The 5461-nt window shown below is 39.8% G+C and overlaps 1 long non-coding RNA gene across 1 annotated transcript; it reads left to right on the top strand.

The window, feature by feature from the left end:
• Positions 1 to 740: 740 nt before the first annotated feature.
• Positions 741 to 2425, top strand: LOC138970641 (uncharacterized). The gene is made up of 3 exons (XR_011457033.1): positions 741 to 979; positions 1439 to 1536; positions 2204 to 2425. It is a non-coding gene; the product is annotated as an uncharacterized lncRNA (long non-coding RNA).
• Positions 2426 to 5461: the final 3036 nt, after the last annotated feature.

Raw genomic sequence — 5461 nt, 5'->3', positions numbered from 1 at the left:
TACGCGAAATGGGCACAAATGTTGCCGATTCCGCGAATTCGGCAATTCCGTGAATTCGGCACGACATATATATTCAAGATTAGAATAGTCCCTCTCTGGGCGAGGGCTGGTTGAAAAGAAGCTCGTTTATATTGCTTATGCCACAACCCTCGTAAAATAAAATTTGATTTGATTTGATTTGATTTGATCTCTCTCTCTCTCTCTCTCTCTCTCTCTCTCTCTCTCTCTCTCTCTCTCTCTCTCTCTCTCTCTCTCTCTCTCTCTCTCTCTCTCTCTCTCTCTCTCTCTCGACATCATTCGTGAATGAAATGTCTTGTTCGATTGTTAAATTGTTAAACATTTTGTACTAGTGTTAACGGATGTGTAGCTGATCGGAGCAACTTTATTCCCAAATGAATTTTGTATTTTTTGAGTTCTCCTTATGTAATTCCTTAAATGCACATTGTGTTGCATTTCATACAATGTATTTCTGTATTTTATATGATTGAATTTATATTTTTAATGTGCGTCTGTCTTTATGTGTTGTATAAAGGACAGGCTGGAAGAATACTGCCGTGTATTGGCAGAAGGCAGTAAGTCCAAATTTGGTAAAAATGAGATTTTCATATCATAATGCAGAGGGGAAAAAGGCGCATCTTGTGACAAAATTTCTAAGATGTGCGATCAATATTTATGAACTTTTTGAAGAAGTAAGTCCACTAAAAAAAAATTAATCAAAGGATAAAAATCGGCAAATGGCAGCAAGTCCAGGGACTTTTGGTTTTCAGGTTTGCACTGGACTTACTTCCTTGCAAGCCTCAAAACGAGTTTGCATGGTTTAGCGCTCTATGTCCATTAGCCAATCGCGTTCACCCTTTTGTAATCCTGACTGCGGTTAACCAATCAGAACTAAGCTTATTGTATCATTATTTCCCTGGCCTTTGTCGGGGAAAATGGCGATGAGAGCTGCTGCCGACGTGTTCAACTATCCGAAGCAACAGTAAGTTGGTTTGTTTGTTTCATTTTTGTTGTTGGCAGTTTTGCGTTCCGGTCTGAAATGACTCTCTCTCAATAGGTGTATGGGAATTTACAACGACAACACTGATTTTCTGACTTGATTTGGGTATTCTAATGTGCACTTGCATTACGGAGCTAGCAAGTAAAATGCCATAGTTCAAATGCCCATTTATTATAGTTTTGTTGTTGTACGCTACTTCTACCGTGACTTTTTGACTATTCACTTCTGCTCCGTATTTTCATCATGATATTTATGGATGCATTTAGCATGTTTCTAATACAAAGAGATAGTTGTTTTGATCTAGAATGAGTGACTTGTGGTCTTGAGCGCTGACAGCGTGTTAGATCTGGAACAGTATGACATTATACTGGAGGATTGTTCTCCGGTCTCTTTGTGCTTCCAACCATCGGAATAAGTATTATGTCCTATTGTATTTGACAGAAATGTGAGTCGAAGTGGGACAGGCAGCGACGACAGCTGCAGCACACTGAGGGATACTCGCCACCACTGACCCTTTATGTTCAAGGGCCCAAAACAAGGTATGTTTCACTGACACAGCCAAAAATAGCGTGCAACATTTTTTCATTCCTTTCTTTTCTCGGGCTGAAGAGGTATATTTTAAAACGAGCAACATCTTTACATCATTTTCGTTGCAGTAGTATTGCCCCCCGCGGGTTAGGGGGAAGAATTTACCCGATGCTCCCCAGCATGTCGTAAGAGGCGACTAACGGATTCTGTTTCTCCTTTTACCCTTGTTAAGTGTTACTTGTATAGAATATAGTCAATTTTTGTAAAGATTTTAGTCAAGCAGTATGTAAGAAATGTTAAGTCCTTTGTACTGGAAACTTGCATTCTCCCAGTAAGGTAATATATTGTACTACGTTGCAAGCCCCTGGAGCAAATTTTGATTAGTGCTTTTGTGAACAAGAAACAATTGACAAGTGGCTCTATCCCATCTCCCCCCTTTCCCCGTCGCGATATAACCTTGAATGGTTGAAAACGACGTTAAACACCAAATAAAGAAAGAAAGTTGCAGTAGTATTAGTATCAGCAGCAGCAGCAGTAATCGTTTGTCATTATAGTAGCCCGGGGGGGGGGGGGGGGGTAGGTGATGTGCGCGGGAGAGGAAAAGGATGATGTGAAGGAGGGTGGGGAGGAGATTTGTCAATAAAATGTCTCACTTTTGCTGCCTTTTTCATTTGACAGATGTGTAAGCGTTGCTGGCAGGTTGCAACTGCGAGATACAACCACCTCGGCTTGCAGGAGAAGAGGCCACAATGGAACTTGCCCAAATGAAAATGCCAGCAGCATACGACGGTTATGGGCCAAAGAAGAGGAAGAGGAGTAATACTGACAACTTTCAGTTTGACAATAACAGATGCTGAGCGCAGAGATGCAGAACGTGGGGACGAGGAGGGGGAGGAGGTGGGGGGGGGGGGGGATTGTATGTTGTTTGTTAGTTATCAAAACAGGCTCATGGAAAAAAAATCTGCATCCAGTTAATCGCTGTAGTTGATAATTGTCATCAGTCGGATGGCAGAATGTCAGTGAATAGTTTTAGAAGGGATGTAGACTGTAACTGGGGTAGATGGGGTGATAAATAAATATACTACATCATAGTTTGCAGGTTTGTGGTTTTGTTAGTTGAACACTCAACTACAATGTTTGTGGACAGTGTGTGAATTACTATGTAATTCTACTAGCAAATGTAGCAAATGGTGTACAACTACAAATGTTTATATAGTTCATCACACAGTTTTCAAGACTAATTAAACAAATTTTGTTCAAAAGTGGAACACTTCAGCTGAAAGTCAACACTGCACGATAATATTGTTAACTCTGGTATAATGGCGGTTTGTCAAACCATTTCTTTTTGTCTTGCTGTTGCTTTAATTTTGTGTCCTTTGGAAATCAAGACTGCACGATTATCTATTGTTAATTCTGGTATAATGGCGGCTTGTCAAACCAGTTCTTTTTGTCATGCTGTTGCTTTAATTTTGTGTACTTTGGAAATCAAGACTGCACGATTATCTATTGTTAATTCTGGTATAATGGCGGCTTGTCAAACCAGTTCTTTTTGTCATGCTGTTGCTTTAATTTTGTGTACTTTGGAAATCAAGACTGCACGATTATCTATTGTTAATTCTGGTATAATGGCGGCTTGTCAACCCAGTTCTTTTTGTCATGCTGTTGCTTTAATTTCATGTACTTTGGAAATCAAGACTGCACGATGACCTATTCTTAATTCTGGTATAATGGCGGCTTGACACACTAGTTATTTTTGTCATGCTGTTGCTTTAATTTTGTGTCCTTTGTAAATCGTTAGTCAAGACTCAAACTCAATAAATAAAACGTCTTATTGTCAGATCCTGGATTCTAATTCTTATTAGCAAACGAAAGCGAGAAAGACAGTGAGAAGGAAAGAAAAGTGTGTGTGTGTGTGTGTGTGTGTGTGTGTGTGTGTGTGTGTGTGTGTGTGTGTGTGTGTGTGTGTGTGTGTGTTACAGACAAGCAGCAGGATAAAAAGCGTGTGTGTGTGTAAACGTTTTCTTAGATTTTTATTTTAATGTTAAAAGACTTGCGTTCAAGTCAATATTTGTCTTGTGAATATCAAAAGAGAGTATCAAGACTTGTATTAAAAATAATGGTCTTTTTAAACGATATCAATGACACAAGAACGGATTAACAATAAAGTTAATCATGAGTGAGCGACCACAGAATGATAAGCAAAACGAGGAACCAAGACAAAGACTAACTTGAGCATGTGTTGAAATTTCAGAAAACGGGAACATTTGTCTCAGTTAATCACAAAAGAAAATACAAGATTGTTCACCAAGGAAGTTGTTTGTGCATTCAGAAATTCACGAAATCATTGGACGTAAAGTCACATTTGAAAAAAAGTTCCAAAAGCAGTGTTGCGTGTATTTTCTTTTACTTTCAATTTTCGGAGATAATAAATTAGCAGAAAGCAGTAAGTCCACTTGCTGCTCTATGCCCTTTTCTCAGCCAGATATATCGACCAGGATATAATATGGCAGAAAGCAGTAAGTCCAATGCTGCTTTTTGCCATTTTTTAAAAATAAGATTTAAGTCGGGATATAATTTGGCAGAAAGCAGTATGTCCTCTTACTGTCTTTTACCATTATTTTTGAGTGAATGAGTTTGGGGAATTAATTCGGCAAAAGGCAGTAAGTCCACAAAAATCATTATTTCTAAGTGATGAATCAAAAGAGGGTTTTAATATTCATAGCAGAAACGCACAATAATGCCCTTCATGTTATCAGCAAACAAAAACATCATTTTAGGCTTTTCATTCCAAAACAGTGATGCAAACACAAAAAGTCGATTTTCTCGAAACTATGTTTCATGGACTTGCTTCCTTCTGCCTTTACACGGCAGAATAGGTTTTGCCTAAAACCTTTATCCTTTTGTAATAAAGTTCAGAGTCTGAGTCTGAGTCTCTCTCTCTCTCTCTCTCTCTCTCTCTCTCTCTCTCTCTCTCTCTCTCTCTCTCTCTCTCTCTCTCTCTCTCGCACTCTCTCTCTCTCTCTCTCTCTCTCTCTCTCTCTCTCTCTCTCTCTCTTTCTCTCACACACACACACACACACACACAAAACACAGACCCACAACTATGTTCCACTCTCGTAGTTTAATTTCACGAACCACTCGAAGCGTTGCAGTTACATTACCAACTTCATCATAGTCTATCAACGGGGTTTGTTTTCTTCCACGTTAGACTGAGGCACGCCTATCATCAAAACTTACAGACGTATCCCCTAATAGTGGCACGTGGCAGACAGAGACGGCATCTGGTTGAAGGTAAAAACACATCTGTTGAAACCGGCACAGGTCTGGTAGTCCGCTTCAACAGCTGATCAAAAGTGAACCGCATTGCACGTGTATAGCTAAGTGTCCTCATTAAGCATGTGTGACCTCTTTTCGGTGCAGTGGCTAACAGTACTGAGTAAGCTTGTGTAACTTGGGTTGGTTGTGTAAGTTGAGGTCGGTGGCGAAGTTATTTAAACGCCGCCTCTTTTAATGCGATTTCGGTGTTTCTTGACTTACGGAGCTTTTGGGAATGTTGAATGGCGAATCCTTTGATAAAATGAGAATGGCGTACACAGACTGCGGCTGACGGTGGATTCATTAGGTGAATATGTTTAGTCAGTTTCTCGACTAAGTGTCTTTTACGAAAGCAGACGCCTGGTAGCCGCTTTTGTCGTTTTACGTGCCCTGTTTTATTCATCAGCGAAAACACAGGACACATTCAGCAAAACAGGTGCCAATGAAGGTAACGGATAACTTCATGTTGAACATTAAAAACAAACCCACACACCCACACACCCACACACCCACACACCTCCCTCGCAACAGAACAGTTCTCCAAATTACCACGAAGTAGGAACTTTATTTATGTTTTTTCCTTCTTCTCTAAACGTGTTGAAGGGTTATATTGTTTTAAGA

This window comes from Littorina saxatilis, linkage group LG7 (genome assembly GCF_037325665.1).
Source record: "Littorina saxatilis isolate snail1 linkage group LG7, US_GU_Lsax_2.0, whole genome shotgun sequence".
NCBI classification, from domain to species: domain Eukaryota; kingdom Metazoa; phylum Mollusca; class Gastropoda; order Littorinimorpha; family Littorinidae; genus Littorina; species Littorina saxatilis.
This window is presented reverse-complemented; position numbering and strand designations above follow the sequence as displayed.